The 21,445-nt window shown below is 42.0% G+C and overlaps 1 long non-coding RNA gene across 1 annotated transcript; it reads left to right on the top strand.

The window, feature by feature from the left end:
- Positions 1 to 10,875: 10,875 nt before the first annotated feature.
- On the top strand, positions 10,876 to 21,442 carry LOC114572394 (uncharacterized). Its single transcript, XR_003694761.1, has 4 exons — positions 10,876 to 11,018; positions 18,193 to 18,350; positions 18,901 to 18,961; positions 20,836 to 21,442. It is a non-coding gene; the product is annotated as an uncharacterized LOC114572394 (long non-coding RNA).
- The last annotated feature ends 3 nt before the right edge of the window (positions 21,443 to 21,445 follow it).

Genomic DNA, 21,445 nt, shown 5'->3' with positions numbered 1-21,445 from the left:
TTGAAAGAGATGCTTAAAGGATCATAATTAAATAAATGCATTGACATAGTGCAGAATAGGAGAGTTGAAGAAAACATGAGGAGTCTTTTCTGACATCATATTTTAAGGGGGTAATGATGCGATGAGCTGGGTAACACTTTATAATAATTCAGTCATTCTACTGTTAACAAACAATGAAATTATAATTAATAATGTTTACTAATTATTAGTAGAGTGCTGTAAATTAACAGTTTATCATTACACACATTTTATCCTTCATATACTATATTAGGTATCTGGTAATGATTAAAAAGTGTTTGTAAACCTTTTAAAACATCTATAAACATAACATAGATAGATGGACCAGATATTCCTAACACTTAGTTAATGGTTTGTAAACCATCTATAAACAGTGTCTGGATGGTTATTATGAAGTTGTAACAGATGAATATAATACCATGTTAAATAGTTAATAAATACTTTGTAAACCATCTGGTTTCAACCATCAACATTATCTGGATGGCTATTGTAAAGTTGCGACTGATGTTTTTTGTAGTTAGTTATTGGTTAGTACACACTCTCTCTCTCTCTCTCTCTCTCTCTCTCTCTCTCTCTCTCTCTCTCTCTCTCTCCATATATATATATATATATATAGTGTGTACTTCATGTTCCAAATTATTATGCAAATGATATTTTCCCCTGATTTTCCTAAATAGTCAATGCAAATGACAGTCAGTATAACTTTTAAGTCACCAACCATTAAGGTATAAGTCGAATGTCATTGAACAAACCACCAAATGAAAACAGAATTTTTTTCAAATATAAAAAACTCAAAATGCACTGTTTCAAATTATTATGCACAGCAGAGTTTCAAAGCATTTTGTAGGTTGTAAAGAACTAAAAATGGTCATTTGCTGAATTTGCAGCAAAGGGAGGTCATATTTACTTAAAGGTCCCATGGCATGAAAATTTCACTTTATGAGGGTTTTTCTTAACATTACTATGCGTTCCCCCAGCCTGTCTATGGTCCCCCAGTGGCTAGAAATGGTGATAGGTGTAAACCAAGCCCTGGGTATCCTGCTCTGCCTTTGAGAAAATGAAAGCTCAGATGGACCAATCAGGAATCTTCTCCTTATGAGGTCATAAGGAGCAAGGTTACCTCCCCTTTCTCTGCTTTGCCCACCCAGAGAATGTGGCCCACCCATGAGAGAGAGACATCATGGCTTTCAAATGAGAAAAGTGGCAGTTGGTCAAGGCCATACCCCCACTCTCCACCTTGCCCCCCCCCTCTCTCCTCCTCAATAGCTACAGACACAGAAATGGCACATCCTAAGGAAAGCTCATGGACCTTTTTCACAGCAGACATGTTGACTTGTCATAGTAGGAAAAGCACAGCTGAAAGTGATAACCTTAACGATGGCTCAATTCCATCAAGTGTCCCAGTAAGATATTTCAGTGAGTCAGCATGCAGGGTACAACAGGGTCTCTCCTAAGTGGAATGCAGCCATCACTAATGGTTTTGAATAGACCTGTGCTTTTCCTACTATGACATGTCAACATGTCTGCCGAGAAAAAGGTCTATTGTGGGACTGGCTCTAGTGGCTGTAATTATGCACCAAGGCTGAATTTCGGGAAAGAGACTTCAGATATAGTATTAGAGGACCACTAAGGTCTATATAAAAGAGACTTCAGATACAGTATTAGGGGACCACTAAGGTCTATATAAAAGAGACTTCAGATACAGTATTAGGGGACCACTAAGGCCTATATAAAAGAGACTTCAGATATAGTATTAGTGGACCACTAAGGTCTATATAAAAGAGACTTCAGATATAGTATTAGTGGACCACGGTCTATATAAAAGAGACTTCAGATATAGTATTAGTGGACCACTAAGGTCTGTATAAAAGAGACTTCAGATACAGTATTAGGGGACCACTAAGGTCTATATAAAAGAGACTTCAGATACAGTATTAGGGGACCACTAAGGTCTATATAAAAGAGACTTCAGATACAGTATTAGGGGACCACTAAGGTCTATATAAAAGAGACTTCAGATACAGTATAAGGGGACCACTAAGGTCTATATAAAAGAGACTTCAGATACAGTATTAGGGGACCACTAAGGCCTATATAAAAGAGACTTCAGATACAGTATTAGGGGACCACTAAGGTCTATATAAAAGAGACTTCAGATACATTATTAGGGGACCACTAAGGTGTATATAAATGAGACTTCAGATACAGTATTAGGGGACCACTAAGGTTTATATAAAAGAGACTTCAGATACAGTATTAGGGGACCACTGGGTCTATATAAAAGCATCCAAAGAGCACCATGTCATGGGGTCTTTAAATCAAAAGCTATTTCAATCAAACCCATCTTAACAGGCCAAGTTCCATGTTAACATAGGACCCCTTCCTTGATATCACCTTCACAATTCTTGCGTCCATTGAACTTGTGTGTTCATGGAGAGTTTCTGCTTGAATTTCTTTGCAGGATGTCAGAATAGCCTCCCAGAGCTGCTGTTTTAATGCGAATTGCCTCCCACCCTCATAGATCTTTTGCTCGAGGATGCTCCAAAGGTTCTCAATAGGGTTGAGGTCAGGGGAGGATGGGGGCCACAATGTGGTTGTTCAATGACATTTGACTTATACCCTAACGGTTGGTGACTTGAAAATTATAGTGACTGTCATTTGCATTGACTATTTAGGAAAATCAGTGCATATATCATATATATCATTTGCATAATAATTTGGAACGCAGTGTATATGTATACAGTATATGTATATGTATGTGTATAGATTATTTTTTAAATATAATTTAATGAAGGGCAACAAATTTATAATAGCTTCACCAAGCATTTACTAACCAATAACTAACTATGAAAAACATCAGTCGCAACTTTACAATAGCCATCCAGATAATGTTTATAGACGGTTTACAAAGCAACTAGTAACCATTAACTAGGAATATCTGGTCCATCTATCTATGTAATGTTTATAGATGTTTTAAAAATGGTTTCTAAAGGTTTACAAACATGTTTTAATCATTACCAGATACTTAATATAGTATATGAGAGATATAATGTGTGTAATAATAAACTGTAAATTTTACAGCACATTATTAATTATAATTTCATTGTTTGTTAACAGTAAAATTACTGCTTGCTAACAGTTAAATGATAATTAACTAAAGATTAATTAACTATCAATTTATCTTCTATTAATGATGGTTATTATAAAGTGTTACCTCACCTGTATGTCTCATTTTCAGGAGTCTTTGTTTTAGGCTAAAACACCACAGTGATGCTATGCAAAATGCAGGTTGCTCCATGCTGTCATGATATTTGTGCTAAAGTTGATGTGTTCATGTAATTTGTTTTTATAATAATGTGTGTAGCATTCCCTGCAAGAAGACCAGCAGCTCAGAAACAGAGCGGTCAGATTGGGTAAACAGGCCGGCGGGGGCCAATCTTTGCCAGATGATGCAGTAAGAGTGTTGAGGTTTTCTCTGTGAAGTGTGTTGGGATTTGGACCTGGGTTAATCCCATGTGAAAACAGCCCTGCGTGCACTCTGCTCTCCTGGGCTCCTGGATAAATACCGGCCAATTAGAGGTGTCTGGGATAGGTTTTAGACAAGAGCTGCAGCTACAGCTGGTGGTAGTCTTAGTGTGTGTGTGTGTGTGTGTGTGTGTGTGTGTGTGTGTGTGTGTGTGTGTGTGTGTGTGTGTGTGTGAAAAGTTTATTTTCTGTTCTCTTCATATTGTTTAAGATCACATACATCAAAATATCCTATGTTGTATGCAAACACATTACATTTCTAGGATTTATAACATTGAGTGAATATGACAAAGATAGAGTTAAATTGTCATATAACATAAGGCGAGCAATATTCAATTTTTGTCAACAAATCTCTTGTGCAAACCCAAACCAACAGCGAATGTATCTACTAACAAACATTTTGTGTGTATCACAGCCTGGTGTATGTTCTTCCTCTGTGCTGTAAAGCCCCATTGCTATTAAAATACATCAGTTAGCCAAACTGTTGCACTGGGTGATATGTTCCTTCCTTACCATAAACACACACACTGTAGTTTATTTTGACTCAACCTCACAAATTGTACCCTGTCGTGCTGCCACAACCAAAAAAATTGGACGATTTACATCCAGGAAGTTTGCCACAACCACAATCTTTGCCTGAACTTAACCATACTGTACTTGCCATGCACAGTTACTGTAAGGTGTGCATTTTAAAAACATTGGCACTGCACATTAAAAAGACATTAGTCAGTTAATGTAATCAAGGTGTTTGCAAAATCATCTAATATCGACGTTTCAATGTATAATTGAATACATGTGATCCTGGACATAATGATGATGGCTTGGTCCTTTCCTTCAGTAGGTTGGATTTAGTTTGCATTTGTACTACTACTTGAGGTGGCATAAAATGGAAATTTCAACAAAAGACATAACCTCTCCACCTAGTCCTGGGTCTTCCCCAAAGCCTCCTACCAGCTGGACATGCCTGGAACACCTCCCTAGGGAGGCGCCCAGGGGGCATCATTACCAGATGCTGAACCATCTCAGCCGTCTCCTTTCCACGCAAAGAAGCAGCAGTTCTACTCCAAGTTCCTAACGGATGGATGAGCTTCTCACTGAGCATCTCTAAGGGATACGCCAGCCACTCTCCTGAGAAAACTTATTTTGGCCGCTTGTACCCAGAATCTGGTTCTTTCGGTCACGTACCAGCCTTCATGACCATTGGTGTCGGTAGGAATGAAAATTTACCACTAATCTCCTTTACTTTGGGAAAAGACTCATTCCCTACCCGGAGTAGGCACTCCATCAGTTTCCCATGGTCTCAGATTTTAGAGGTGCTGATCCTCATCCCAGCTGCTTAACACTCGGTTAATAACCGATCCAGTGAGTGAGCCTTCAAGACCACATCATCTGCAAAAAGCAGCGATGAGATCCCCAGCTCAAATAACCCCATCCCTTCCCCACCTTGACTATGCCTCAATATTCTGTCTATGAATATCACAATCAGGATTGGTGACAAAGTGCAGCCCTGGCGGAGGCCAACCCTCACCTGGAACGTGTCCAATTTACTAACGAGAACCCGGACACAGCTCTCGCTTTGGCTCTACAGAGATTGGATAGCCCCAAGATGGGATCCCATACTCCTGCAGCACCTTCTAGGGTGTCCCCGATTGGATCAGGATCCTTGCGAGAGTGAAGAGCTGGTCCGTTGTTCCACGACCAGGACAGAATCCACATTGTTTCGGCCAAACCCTCCTTTCCAGCACCTTGGAGTAGACTTTACCAGGTAGGCTAAGAAGTGTGATTCCTCGTGGCTTTGCCACTGTGGAGTTGTTTGACTACCTCAGTGACTTCCACCGCGAAATTGACAACAATTTCCCATCAGCCTTCTGATGCACCTTGGTGGCATCCGAAAGTTTACCGCCCCTTGAGGCACCTAAGACCCTGAGACCGCAGCTCCTCACCGCAGCTCCAGCAATGGAAGCTTTGAACATTGCCCACTCGGGTTCAATGCCCCCAACCTCCACAGGGATGCCAGGAAAACTCAGCTGGAGATGTGAGTTGAAGATCTGTCGGACAGGGGCCTCCTCTAGACGTTCCCAGTTCACCTGCGCTACCCATTTGGGCTTACCAGGTCTGTCATTAGTCTTCCCCCACTCGCTGACCCAACTCACCACCAGATGGTAATCAGTTAACAGCTCCGTCCCTCTCTTCCATTCAGTGTCCAAAACATACGGCCTCAGATCAGACGATACGATCACAAAATGGATCATCGACCTTTGGCCTAGGGTGCCCTGGTACCAGGTATACTTATAAGCTTCCTTATGTTTGAACATGGTGTTATTTAGACAATCTATGACTAGCACAGAACCGAACACCAGGCTCCAGACAACACAGCCCTCAGGTTCATAGGGATACACAAACCTCTCCACGGTGATAAGGTTATCACGGAATATTCATCACCTGTATTAATCCGCCACTGAAAATAGTCCTCAAATAATATATTTTTTCCTCTCCTGTTCAAGCAACGTGTGCCTAAAACTAAAAAGACCAGACAATCTTCACCAAAATAACATCCATATGGGTTGATTGTGCAATTAGCTTATACAAACACTATTTACATTTGTTGTTATTCAGCAACCTGTAGTGGCCATAGTAATTATGGCAAGAGCAAATAAGGAAGTCAGGTGATAAAGTATAAAGAGTGACAAAGTCCACGTAGGGAGGGGGGCAGAGTGATGGATGGGACACAGGACCTTCACCCAAGGGACCGCTGTTTGTGTTCTGTATGAAATCAAAAGGCATTTGACTTTTTTTGTTAACCAACATAACTACGTTAGTACACGTCATGGACAAAAAAACGTACAAATTTTAAGCTAATCCATGATTTTTAAACCACGGTGGCTCAATGGTTAGCACTGTGGCCTCACAGCAAAGGTACCAGGTTTGAACCTTGTTTGCCCAGCATTTCTGCATGGAGTTTGCATGTTCTCCCCATGCCTGCGTGGGTTTTGTCTCGGTACTCCAGTTTCCCTCACCACTAAAAACATGTTCCCCTCCCTCTCTACCAAGCTGACGTTTAGGTATGCGCATGTGTAGATTTGGGGTGTTATTAAAGAGTTGCATCCTCAATAGGAACCAATGGGTTTGGGGCTGAGAGCCAGACAGGGCAGAGAAGTTAGAAAGTATTGTATATATAATAGTACATGTGAGACTGACTGACACGTTGTTGGTGTGGGTGTTATGGGATTTTAAGAAAATAAAAAATACACAGGCTTAAAGGTCCCATGACATGGTGCTCTTTGGATGCTTTTATATAGACCTTAGTGGTCCCCTAATACTGTATCTGAAGTCTCTTTTATACAGACCTCAGTGGTCCCCTAATACTGTATCTGAAGTCTCTTTTATATAGACCTTAGTGGTCCCCTAATACTGTATCTGAAGTCTCTTTTATATAGACCTTAGTGGTCCCCTAATACTGTATCTGAAGTCTCTTTTATATAGACCTTAGTGGTCCCCTAATACTGTATCTGAAGTCTCTTTTATATATACCTTAGTGGTCCCCTAATACTGTATCTGAAGTCTCTTTTATATAGACCTTAGTGGTCCCCTAATACTGTATCTGAAGTCTCTTTTATATATACCTTAGTGGTCCCCTAATACTGTATCTGAAGTCTCTTTTATATAGGCCTTAGTGGTCCCCTAATACTGTATCTGAAGTCTCTTTTATATAGACCTTAGTGGTCCCCTAATACTGTATCTGAAGTCTCTTTCCCTAAATTCAGCCTTGGTGCAGAATTACAGCCACTAGAGCCAGTCCCACAAGGAGCTTTCCTTAGGATGTGCCATTTCTGTGTCTGTAGCTATTGAGGAGGAGAGAGGGGGTGGGGGGGGCAAGGTGGAGAGTGGGGGTATGGCCTTGACCAAATGCCACTTGTTGCTCGTTTGAAAGCCATGATATCTCTCTCTCATGGGTGGGCCAAATTCTCTGGGTGGGTAAAGCAGAGAAAGGGGAGGTAACCTTTCCCCTTATGACCTCATAAGGAGAAGATTCCAGATCGGTCCATCTGAGCTTTCATTTTCTCAAAGGCAGAGCAGGACCCAGCGCTCAGTTTACACCTATCACCATTTCTAGCCACTGGGGGGACCATAGGCAGGCTGGGGGAACTCATATTAATGTTAAAATACCTCATCAAGGGAAATTTGCATGCCATGGGACCTTTTTAAATAAAAAAAATGTTATGACAACATGATACATTTTTAAAAGTTTAGAATGGCCCTACATATCGGGCAATTAGCCCATAAAAAGGAAAAGAATGATTTTTTTGGTTTCCCACATGTAAAAATAGAAACCAGTCAGTGTGTCTGCCTGTACACCTGCAGTACAGACAAATAGAAGTACAATGTGTGTGCGTGGCATGCATGTTGGAGTTCATTATTTGGATGATGGGGGAGTTCTAAGGCAAACGGGAAATTACATGCAAGACAGCGCAAGCTGGAGGGGCTAGGGAAGAGGACAGAAAAGCTTGGTAGGTTGGGTCTGCGCTGCAGTGGCTTACTGTAGGAATGTTAATCCTCCTAATGTATTACAGTTGGAGGAAGAGCAGGACCACAGGCTGAACCGGGCCTTCAGGGCACAAGGAGGAGGGGGAAGGAGACAAAGTGAGAGGAGAAAGATGAGAAGGTGAGGGGAGAGAAGAAAAGGTAGGCATGGAAGGGGGGAAAGGAGAGAGAAGGAGAAAAGAAGTAGAAGTACACAATACTGTGTAAACAGTGGGGTTACTGTGTGTGTGTGTGTGTGTGTGTGTGTGTGTGTGTGTGTTTGTGTGTGTGTGTGTGTGTGTTTTCCACCACCTGGCATATGGACCATATGTTTCCCCAAATCCCTAAAACAGCACTGAGCTTAACAACCTTTTGAAAGAGTCCAGGTCCTGTTTCACTCACAACATTTGAGCTTCAAACATCTAATTTCCTGCATCCTGATAAATTTGTATGCATCTTCTATGTGAAAATGTCTTTATATATGTGAAGGAAAACATTTGAAATATTATAACTTTATGGAATATTGCCGTAAGGCATTCTGTATTGTTTTCAAAATGTATTTCTCCTGGAGATCAACTTCTCTCAGTTGATGTTATCTCTGCTGAGTCAGCAAACATGTAGGCCTCATTTACTCTTCACTCCTCTGTTATGTCTTTTGTTTGGAGAAGTAACCTCTTTAAATGTGCATATGTCACCTGTTTACATTAATAATACATTAATTAATTGTAATTAATCAATAAATCCCTGGACAAGATGTAATGCTCATGTGCAAAACATTCTGCGCATTCAAAACATATCCTACACATTTTTGTTCTCTGAGATTTTGAGAATAAAGTCATAGTATTACGAGAACATTTATTTTAATATTACGAGAATCAAGTCTTAGCATTTTGAGAATAAAGTCATAATATAAAGCCACTTAAAGTAATTTTATGCAATTATGACTACTATATTCTTGAAATATCCCAGTTTTTTTTCTAGTTATATTATGACTTAATTCTTGAAATGCCAGAGTATTGTGGGCTTAATCCCACCTTTTGGTTTATCTTTCTCTCTCAAAGCAGCAGCAGCTCTCCCTGCTCTATCTATCACTAAATGCTTCTTATTCTTTCTGTTGTATTGACTGTTGTAAAGCTGCAGATTGAAGCCATTGCTTTTGAGGTTGCATACTGCCACCTACTTTACTGAAAGCATTGTCTAAGTCATATTTTCAGCGGTTTTTCAAAATAGAAATCCTCTCTGCTACTTTAATTTTTTCATTGGTAAAGGGGAATGCATGTGTTCTAAATATTATTAAATATTTTATAAATAACATCACTGTTGGTTTGTAATTTATGTGCGGATGTAATTTAAGACTTGCAGCTGCAATGAAAGTAGTATTAGTAGTTCTAGCAGCAGAACCAGCACTTATTTCTTGTATTTTTTGAAAACATGAACATGATCTGATTTTGAAAATTTGGAACAAATTATTTACAGACCATAACTAAAGTTCTACTCAGATGTCTCAGTCCAAAATGATTAGATCTCATAAATTACCAGTTGACTTTTGTTGTTGTTGACCGCATATCTTCTGTTGCTGATGAAAAAGACTGCTTTGTTCTGGATCAAACCCCAAACAAGGTGTGTTCCTTCTGTCCCGTACAGGTGTGCCACCTCTGGCTGTTAGCTGCAGGGAAGGGTTCATTGTGTAGCTGCTGACACCTGCTGTGAGTTGAAGGGCATTGTGTAAATACAGTTACTGATCTACTGGCTAGCTGATATACTGGACCAACATAGAGAAGCACCGCTAACTTCTGTTTATTCTGTGCAATCTGTCATTGAGTTGTTGTTTTTTTTTTTTAAATCAATCTGCTACAGGGATTTCTATTAGAATTGGAACCCTTTATGGCCTTAATAAAGTTAAACTGATCAATTTCATAGCATTCAAAAAACCTCCAGCTCCCATGAACAGCACATATTATCCGTTGGTTTCCAGACTGTCCTCCCAATGAAAATCACATTAGCCTTTTGTTAAAATGTAAAAAATATGACATGTTTATGACTGACAAAGACCTCTTGTGGCCATGTGATTTGTGACTTTTGTCTGTCAGGAGCAAAAGTAAAAAAGTGTGACGCTGCCATAAAGGTTGATTTTGGGATGGATCAATAATGGAACCCATCGGCTATCAGTCATTTTGCCGCTGGGGGCAATGGCCAATATTTCTGAGGTTCCAGTGTAGCCAGTGTACAGTATGTGTAAATGTGTATAGTGTTTGGGGCAAACCATCACCATGATAAAGGAACTCTCTTCAAGTGCAACAACCTCTCACAAGAGTCTATGTTAAACGGTTCAGTAGTTATGAAAGTGTCGTCACACAAACCATTAGTCTTGCATTACCAGACCTTCCTCCACAGCGCTGCGGAGGAAGGTCTGGCTAGTCCACACAGCATTCCTGAAGTGCTCTGGTTTTTTGGCATTTCTTTAAACCAATCACAATCGTCATGGGCGGAGCTAAGCGCCGGACGGAGAAACGGTGCGTCTGCAAAATAGCCTCGGGAAGGAACTTGTTTTGGTGGAACATGTGAACGTTCAAAAGTTGGACAGATAGTCTAGCTAGCTTTCTGGATTTACCCTGCAGAGATCTGAGGAGTAGTTAAACATATAGTCCTCAGAAATCCACCGGAGGTTAGAACGCCAACACAAAGACAGAGGAAGGTAACGGACATTCAGCCGAAAAGAGGGACATCCGGGCGGAATTTCCGGTGGGCACCGGAGCAATCCCGGAAGTGAAATGTTAAGGATATAGACTACACACACTGAAACCACGCCCGTAGCTGCCAGTAGCTCCTCATAGGACGCTGATCGGTCCCAACCACTGGTGGTTGAAGCCTTACAAGATGGATTTTCATGTCATCACATGATCCCGCAATTCCCGCGTGATCTCGATATTGCGAGAATCCAGCTGCTGTGCAAGGTAACCATTTGTTCGCAGAATGAGTCCTTTTACTTTTTATGTTTCTGTTCTTTTACACTGTACAGACTTTCACATGTAACTTCCACTTGCACACCGCTGTTCTCGTTTCACTACGGTCCTCAACTACATAATCGTAAGGGAAACGTATGACGAGCTGCATGTCCCCTGACCTTTGCCATAATGTGCAACGTAACGCATGCGCTATGCCTTATGTGCGCGCACTCACATAAATAATGCATTGAGGATGGCGACAAGTCCTCCTGGAGTTGTGCCTTTTCTCATTAGTTTTGCTTTCAATAACTTGGTAAACAGTGGCAGTAAGCCAACAGCTACATGCAAGGTAGCGGGACCAAGATAAATAATGCTGGATCTACAATGTTGAACTTCATCAGGCATCTCAAAACGCACCCAGATAGATCAGTCACTTGCTAATGTGAAAGAGACGTTACATTTAGCATATATCGTCACAGGTAACAAGCTAACCATCGCTAAGTATTGTGCTAATGCTGGGAACAGGCTCATTGTATCTTTATAGTTGTATCCATATGATGTGACAGACTTAGGTTCATATTTCACCAGGTTGTTGTTAAATAGCAATACGGAAAGTATCAGTTCTCACGTTTGCACCGTGGCTGGTGTATTAACTTTTAATACAGATGTTTCCCTTAAACTTTGAATGCTGAAAAATGTAATGCATGATGCGGTTGGGCTTTACAGCCAGTTAGTAACACAGAGAAACATGTATTCTTTGATACCAAAATGTTGAAAAATACAGTTATGAAATTGAAACAGAGTTCTTAATTTGTGTTTCTTCAAATTGCATTGCAGTAGACCCCATAAAGTTCTCCTACAACTGATTGTGATACTGTACTGTATGGATGGGAGCTACAGGACATGCTTTGAATTAATAAGATTTAACAATACAGTGTTAGGGACAGATCAGATGGCCTGAGACTTGAGACTTGACTTGGACTCGTGGCAAAAGACTTGAGACTTGACTTGAACTTGCCCCTCAAAGACTTGAGACGTGACTTGAACTCGCCCCTCAAAGACTTGAGACGTGACTTGGACTTGAGCTCAAAGACTTGAGACTCGACTTTGACTTCCAAAAAATGACTTGTGAACATCTCTGGTAGCCGGTGGCAGGAAGCTCTCTAGCAGCCTAAACAACTAGCAACTGCTGCTCGGAGTCATGGAGCTCGTAACCAGCCACTGTAGCCGGCGTCACCTGACCAGCCGGCAACACGTGACCAGCCGATGGTCTCCTGGTTTCGTACGATATCATATGTTTTGGTCTGCATACATTTCCGTACGATATCAGACGACCCATTCACGAGAATGCGTTGATGAAAACAGCTGTGATAAACATTCATGCGGCAAAAAGATTCATTGGTTCATCTTATCTTCACATCTATGGAACTTCTTCCTAAATCAGTGCTTGCAATAAACTCCCGAGATGTATCCCACTTTAAATAGGTTGAGCAAACAGCTCATAAAAAGTATTACCAAAAAGTCACTTTGTTTAGTTAATAACTTTGAAAAGCTTGTATCAGCCAGTTCAATTTTTTTCCTAATCCTCTACCAGGAACAAACAGTAAGAAGAGTCTGCTGAATTACTCCGTCACTCTGTATTTTCAACAGTAATTACCATGAAGGTGTTTTCTGCTTGAGTCCTAATTATATTTATCACATTCCTCGCTTTCTTTTAGTGCGTCTCCTCTGAGACAATAATCTGCCATATCAATGAGGAATAATGAAATGCAAATACTTCCTCAAATGATAACCACGTGCTTTATGCAACTATCAGATTTCTGGGCAGAGGTCAGCAGAAATGAGCCACTGAACTGACCCCTTGTGGATAGGAAACACTTAATAGTTCTGAATAATACACACATCATCACCATTTACATATTAGATTTAACAAGGACAATTATGCATAATAAGTTTTTGAGTTAAATCACTTCAATATCCATGCGATTATTGTACTGGCAGAGATTAAAACTGTATGTGTTTCCAAATGGCTGGGCAAAGCTGCTTTGCCACTACACCATGATTTTATTTTTGTGGCTTGAATTGTTGGTGCATTAAAATACATGAGTGAATCTGCATATTGTGTTTCATATTCAAGTCTGTTGTCATGAACCACTCCTTCAAAAAGCTACGAAAAGTTAAGCACTGTAATTTGTAAGCATTCCACGTTTTTTTGTGCTGTATTCACTACATCAATGGCCGCTGTATGAGAACGCGGCTGGCCGTGTAGGGAGGACGTGGGGGGGGGATGGGTGGGCGTTAACATACAGGACTTTCAAGCCAGAGAGCGGAGTTCGCTTCCTGGGGAAAACTAAAGCCTTTCACCCAGGAAATGTGTGTTCCTTCTGAGTGTTTTAATCCATACCACCATGTTTTTCCTAATCTTAACTTTCGTCGCGGCAATACGCTCATATTTTGTGGACTAAATTTAACAGTAATGTCCCCAGACAGCTCGCGGTGCTCTGTACCCGGCTCAAAGTCACCTATTTTTGGGTAACTGAACTAAACTATATACCTACTATAACTACTAACTAACAACCAACTGCCGCTCGGCGTCATGGAGCTCGTAGCTTGCCGGGACCAGCTGGTGGTTTTGTAATTTTGCTACTAAACTATACGGAAATATGCTTGTTCACTTTGTTTTCCAAGAATGAGATGTACAGATAGCTATCAATCTCATGTCTGTGTTAAGAACAGAGCTGCACTCAGGACATGGTTAGCTTAGCTTAGCATAGAGACTGGAAGCAGGGGGAAAAGTTAGCCTGGCTCTGTCCAAACAAACCAACAACTATATTTAATTTAAGGGGGAGCTACACTGTCCTACTCCCAGAAATATTCACTACAGTATGAGTCCCCAACAAATGCGCTATTTCTTCCGGTTTCAGGAATATTTGATGAAAACTACAGTGATGAGCCCTTTTTATAAAACAATGTATTTGTTTACTGTTTTTAAAGATTTACGGAGTGTGAGCACTAAAGACAGTGTAGGGAGAGTCAGAAGGTTTTGCTTGATTTTGGTCTTCTTCAAAAGATTTGTTGATGATGATAAAAAAAGAAAGAAGAATGCTAGTCCTGAGAAAATCTATTCAAACTTCTGTAAATTAGTGTTGGACTAACTATACTGGTTTCCAGATACATATAGGCCACTGGGCTGATATTGCCCTTTCTATGAATATTAAAATATAAATGTAGTATTTCAGCTCTTATAGTTTAGTTTTAACTGAAGGTCTGTAATAGACAGATATAAATAATTTATAAATATTGTGGTATCTAAATTACCTGAACACATAGGCATTATTTACAGGGGGGACGGGGGGGTTGTAACCCCCCCAATAATCAAAACTGGCCAGTGCAACCCACCCCAAAAACCTATTATAATTTCCTTTAATTAAATAAAGACATTTGCACTATAAATTGTTGCAGAAAAAAATCCCCAGAATGCAGAAAATGAAATGAAAATTTCATTTTGGTCAAAAGTGGCGATCTCAACCCCTCCAATGTTGAGCTTAAAGTTACGCCCTTGTACATCATGCAAATATGGCATGCCATTTTTGGAATTTGACCAATATCCATACCAAAAATCATACTGTTAATGCTGTAAACAATTAGACATTTGGAATGCACATACTGTAGCCTGAAGATTTACAATTATTTGCATTTCCAAGTGGTTAGCCATGTCCATAATTTGGCCATCTTATAGACTTGTAAGTGGCATGTAATTTTACAGAGAGGCTGTATAGATTTATTTAGGCTTGATGGCTCACATATGATGTTGGATATTGTAGGCACCCTTAAAACTGATAAGTACCTCGCTTTAGCTTATAGCTTTCAGAGAATATGCCTATATGTATGATGAGTGTGTCTTTGTATTTCTATGTGTGCATTTTCCTGTTTGCATATATTTGCAAACATCCATCCATCCATCCATCCATCTTCGTCCGCTTATCCGGTGTCGGGTCGCGGGGGGAGCAGCTCCAGCAGGGGACCCCAAACTTCCCTTTCCCGAGCAACATTAACCAGCTCCGACTGGGGATCGGCGTTCCCAGGCCAGGTTGGAGATATAATCCCTCCACCTAGTCCTGGGTCTTCCCGAGGCCTCCTCCCAGCTGGGCGTGCCTGGAACACCTCCCTAGGGAGGCGCCCAGGGGCATCCTTACCAGATGCCCGAACCACCTCAACTGGCTCCTTTCGGACGCAAAGGAGCAGCGGCTCTCCGAGCTCCTCACGGATGACTGAGCTTCTCACCCTATCTCTAAGGGAGACGCCAGCCACCCTCCTGAGGAAACCCATTTCGCCGCTTGTACCCTGGATCTCGTTCTTTCGGTCATGACCCAGCCTTCATGACCATAGGTGAGGGTAGGAACGAAAACTGGCCGGTAGATCGAGAGCTTTGCCTTCTGGCTCAGCTCTCTTTTTCGTCCTGGCAGTGCGATAGATTGAATGCAATACCGCACCCGCTGCGCCGATTCTCCGACCAATCTCCCGCTCCATTGTCCCCTCACTCGCGAACAAAACCCCAAGGTACTTGAACTCCTTCACTTGGGGTAAGGACTCATTCCCTACCTGGAGAAGGCATTCCATCGGTTTCCTGCTGAGAACCATGGCCTCCGATTTAGAGGTGCTGATCCTCATCCCAACCGCTTCACACTCGGTTGCGAACCGATCCAGTGAGTGCTGAAGGTCGCAGGCCGATGATGCCATCAGGACCACATCATCTGCAAAGAGCAGCGATGAGATCCCCAGCCCACCAAACTGCAACCCCTCCCCACCCCGACTACGCCTCGATATCCTGTCCATAAATATTACAAACAGGATTGGTGACAAAGCGCAGCCCTGGCGGAGGCCAACCCTCACCTGAAACGAGTCCGACTTACTACCGAGAACCCGGACACAGCTCTCACTTTGGTCATACAGAGATTGGATGGCCCTGAGTAGAGACCCCCTCACCCCATACTCCCGCAGCACCTCCCACAGTATCTCCCGGGGACCCGGTCATACGCCTTCTCCAAATCCACAAAACACATGTAGACCGGTTGGGCATACTCCCAGGCTCCCTCCAGGATCCTTGCGAGTGAAGAGCTGGTCCGTTGTTCCACGACCAGGGACGGAATCCGCATTGTTCCTCCTCAACCCGAGGTTCGACTATCGGCCGAACCCTCCTTTCCAACACCTTGGAGTAGACTTTACCAGGGAGGCTGAGAAGTGTGATACCCTATAATTGGCACACACCCTCTGGTCCCCCTTTTAAAAAGAGGAACCACCACCCCAGTCTGCCACTCCTTTGGCACCGTCCCAGACTTCCACGCAATGTTGAAGAGGCGTGTCAACCAGGACAGCCCCTCCACACCCAGAGCCTTGAGCATTTCTGGGACGGATCTCATCAATCCCGGGGCTTTGCCACTGTGTAGTTGTTTGACTACATCAGTGACTTCCGCCTGGGAAATCGGCGACAATCCCCGTTATCCTCCAGCTCTGCCTCTAACATAGAGGGCGTATTAGTCGGATTCAGGAGTTCCTCAAAGTGCTCCTTCCACCGCCCTATTACCTCCTCAGTGGAGGTCAACAGTGTCCCATCCTTACTGTACACAGCTTGGATGGTTCCCCCTTCCCCTCCTGAGGTGGCGAACAGTTTTCCAGAAACACTTTGGTGCCGACCGAAAGTCCTTCTCCATGTCTTCTCCAAACTTCTCCCCACCCGCTGCTTTGCCTCTTTCACGGCAGAGGCTGCAGCCCTTCGGCCCCCGCCGGTACCCTGCAACTGCCTCCGGAGTCCTCCGAGATAACATATCCCGGAAGGACTCCTTCTTCAATCGGACGGCTTCCCTGACCACTGGTGTCCACCACGGTGTTCGTGGGTTACCGCCCCCTTGAGGCACCTAAGATCCTAAGACCACAGCTCCTCGCCGCAGCTTCAGCAATGGAAACTTTGAACATTGTCCACTCGGGTTCAATGCCCCCAGCCTCCACAGGGATGCACGAAAAGCTCCGCCCGGAGGTGTGAGTTGAAAGTCTGTCGGACAGGGGCCTCCTCCAGACGTTCCCAATTTACCCGCACTACACGTTTGGGCTTACCAGGTCTGTCCAGAGTCTTCCCCACCCCTGACCCAACTCACCACCAGATGGTGATCGGTTGACAGCTCTGCCCCTCTCTTCACCCGAGTGTCCAAAACATACGGCCTCAGATCAGATGAAACGATTATGAAATCGATCATTGACCTTGGCCTAGGGTGCTCTGGTACCAGGTACACTTATGAGCATCCCTATGTTCGAACATGGTGTTCGTTATAGACAATCCATGACTAGCACAGAAGTCCAACAACAAACAACCACTCTGGTTTAGATCAGGAGGCCGTTCCTCCCAATCACGCCTCCAGGTGTCTCCATCATTGCCCACGTGTGCGTTGAAGTCCCCCAGCAGAACAATGGAGTCCCCCCCACTGGAGCCCCATGCAGGACTCCAGTCAAGGTCTCCAAGAAGGCCGAATACTCCGAACTCCTGTTTGGTGCATATGCACAAACAACAGTCAGAGTTTTCCCCCACAACCCGCAGGCGTAGGGAGGCGACCCTCTCGTCCACGGGGTAACTCCAACACAGGCGCTCAGCCGGGGCTTGTGAGTATCCCCACACCCGCCCGGCGCCTCACACCCTGGGCAACTCCGGAGAAGAAAAGAGTCCAACCCCTATCCAGGAGTATGGTTCCAGAACCGAGACTGTGCGTAGAGGTAAGCCCCACCAGATCTAACCGGTAGCGCTCCACCATTTGCAAACATGCCTAATATTATACAATTGATCATTATTATACTCCGCTATGTTTTGCATGTATCACCTTACAACTTCAAATAAAATGACATGTTTAAAAAAAAATACTCCATATCATCCAGTATTTAACGTATCCTGTTTGCATTCAGACTGTGTTAAGAAAAAACTAGAAAAGAAAGAATGAAGTAGACAAGCACTAATTCCTGAAATATGAGGTCCAATTATTACAACCAATATAACAGACCTGGTGTCCTATGGAGGCATGGACGTTCCTTCACATATTTCCACCTTTGAATTCCTCCATGTGTTGTTCTGTCTGTTCTCCTCTCTCTATTCTCTGAGGTAATCGTTAGAACTTCCTCTGCCTCTGTATTTTTTTTCCAGACCACGGCCTGTGCTCTCTCCTCGCTGGCTGCAGTTCTGCCCTGAGTAAACATCAGGGACCGGCACACGGCTCGCCTCCTGTGGAATATTGATTCTTTAGTGTGGCGTGGCAGTGAAGAGCACATACTGTGACCGCTTCACCTCACTCCACAAAATAGGTTTGTGTCTGGTCCACCAGGAGAATAGCTGCTGGCGGATCAGCAAGTTGATTTAAAAAAGCTCCTCGCTGACTGTTGTAGAGTTTGCAAAGGCTCTCTCTTTTACCAAGGTTTTGTTTGATGCAATAAGACAATGGCAGTGGTGAAGTATTCAGATCCTTTACTAAAGTCAAAGTACTAATACCACACTGTACAAATACTCTCTTACTCTCTTTCCTATAGGGTTATGTATTTCTCAATCAGAACCAGGATGGAGAGGGCTTTGAGACAGCATTTAGTTTCATGTTGGGTCACTCTTTATTTTACGGCCTAAAATGTAATTATCATTTCTTTAAAGGTCTCCTGAGAGAACTGTGTAATTATGAAGTAATGTAGGAAAAATAGAGACCGTTTTTGGGACTTTCGTTTTAATGCAGAATGTTTTTTTCTTTTCAAAATGTTTAATTTCTACATGTTCATTATTATACTATATCATCTTATTTTGTCCTGTGCCTTTTCACTATACAACCATATCAATCTGAACTCAAGATCCTCGTACTTACTTCCGCAGAGCAAACTCCATTCGCCGATAAAGACTGTGAAATGTAGCTGAAAGCTCTGCGAAATAGATGGTAAGTGTATTATGTTATATTCCATGCAGATAACGTAGCTGGAACTCTCATTTCTGTTTATTCAGTCAGTAGATAGAAGTTTTTTTTTTCCAACAACAGTTCATACAATAACATGTTTTGGTCCTTACAATATAATTTGGAGCTAGTAAGTGAACCTTGACTTTCCAGGTTACAAAATAAATATTAATAGCCAATCTATTGTTTTGTTTTTTTCAATTCTGTATTTTGATATGCCAAAACACATTTTAAACTTACTTTTGAATGTTTTAGTCTTTCCATGTCCTCTTTAAAACACTGAAGTTTTTAATATGTGTCACTTATTTATATATGTATGAAAATATGTATAAGAACACTTTAATAATAATTTTTTAAAATAAATTCTATGAGCAGTAGTTATACTAGTATAAGCAGCAGTAGTAGTATTTTGTGTGGTAGTGGTGGCAGGACTTGAGTCTTGAGATATTTCCACCCTCATGACAAGAAGTTCAAGAGAAGCCTTGTGATTTAACCCTTGTGTTGTCCTCGTTTTCAAAGTTTTTTTATATCATAAATATGGGCTTCTTTCAACCCAATTGTAGAGATGGCCAAATGAAGCTTCGTGAAGCATTTTCTTTATTTTCTGAGCTCAGTAGATGGCGCTCTCGGTTTGAAGAAAAACTCTCAAGGAGCGCCATCTAGTGGGCTCAGGAAATAAAGAAAATGCTTCACGAAGCTTCATTTGGCCTGCACTACCAAATTGTCCAAAAACAACATGGATGCATGCATGTGCGTTGTATGCAACCCATACAACATTCTTCACAGTTAAAATTAATGATGACTTTCATTGCATTTTGGGTGTTTTATTAAATTTATAGCATTGGAAAAAAATGTTTAAATGGTTTCAAAACAGTCTCCTGACTAAACTTTGACATAAACCAGTCTGGGATCCACTCAACATTCCTCTGATCTTACCTATTAGTCAAAATAATCCATAACTTCTGCTTTGTTTTGACAAAAAGAAAATAGGTATAATGTCATATAAATTAGGTTTATTTACCATGAATAAAAAAAAAGCATTGAAATACTGTAAGTGACAAAAAAGCGTCAAAGGCATTGGGAAAAAGCGCCAAAAATTCAATTTTGACCCGGAAGTTCATGGTCGGTGGAAAGACAACACAAGGGTTAAAATGTAAAAGATTAACCTTTTTAAATTGGCTTAAAGAAGAGACAACGGCGGTGGAAATGTCAGAGCAATAAACAGTGGCAGGGGCTGATGGGGATTGATGGTCTGTGGCTCCTTGAGGCCCTCATGTAATCCTGGCCCTGGTTCAGCCTCGGCCTCTGTGGATTCCTGCTGTGTTACTGGATAGCCTGCTGTTACAGCTCCGAGTGTAGGTCAAACATATCAGTGAGCAGCCATCAGGAACATCTCTATCGCCCCACCTCTCTACCTCCAGCCGTTGCATAAGGGTTGCCATGGAAGTGAGTCGGGGTTTCCATGGCGTTGTGCTCATTGTCGTGAGAACATTGTGTTTTGGTCTGTGTCATTCAACTAATGCCATAGGCTGTAGATTAGAGATATGAAAGGACATGTACTGTTCCATTCAATGTAAAGTCCATTTTGTAGTTCATAAAAACGGATCCTTTAATTGGTTCTTTAATGAGACAAAGCAGGCTACACCAGGAAAAAAAAAGCTTGTTTTTTTTTGTTATGACAACTGCACTCTTACATACATTTTTTTTTTTACAGTCATGGACTCCCTTTGTATAACACCACACAAATCTATATACTCAATGGCTTTTTAGAGTTTTACTTGAAAGATCAGATATTCTGGTATGTGTAAGTAAATTGTTGTTTTTGTGTTTAACCGCATGAGGTTGTGTTCACTTTCCAGGACTGCCCTCCTCTTGCCCATCCAAGCTGACCTTTGACCTATGGCCTTCCAAAGGGGAGAAGAATTCACAACAAAGTTTTGAGTTCCTAAAGGATGAGCTCATAGTACATAAACCTAGGGCCTTTGCTTTTGAAGAACATGCTTTTCTCATCTTTAAAGTACGTTTTCATATATTTTTTTGTCACATACAAAACAAACAAAGTCCATTATATACATCCTCCATTTGTCCCGCATTGCAACCACAGGTCTCTTTTCCTGCGACAGTTGCAAAAATCGCATTTGATGTTTTTTGGGCCAAGATGTTGACCACCAGTCCAGTTGAAGCATCCGTGTTTTATTTACTCTTGGTTTCTACGTTTACTCGAATCATGCAGTTCAAAAGAAGGAAACAAAATGATAATGGACATAATCTTTAGAAATCCTTTGTTGCAGTTGGTCAGTTCAGCGACAAAGTCTCACAAACTGGAAAGAATTCCTTTTGAAGCGCGGTGGTCCATCCGGGCACGTCTATTTGCTGTGTCAGTTTCAAAGATTATTCTTATTGTGTACCATCACAACACAATCTGCCAGTCTGCAGCACATCTGGCAGTTTACAGATGGAACTGAAGAG

This window comes from Perca flavescens, chromosome 17, assembly GCF_004354835.1.
Source record: "Perca flavescens isolate YP-PL-M2 chromosome 17, PFLA_1.0, whole genome shotgun sequence".
NCBI lineage: Eukaryota > Metazoa > Chordata > Actinopteri > Perciformes > Percidae > Perca > Perca flavescens.
This window is presented reverse-complemented; position numbering and strand designations above follow the sequence as displayed.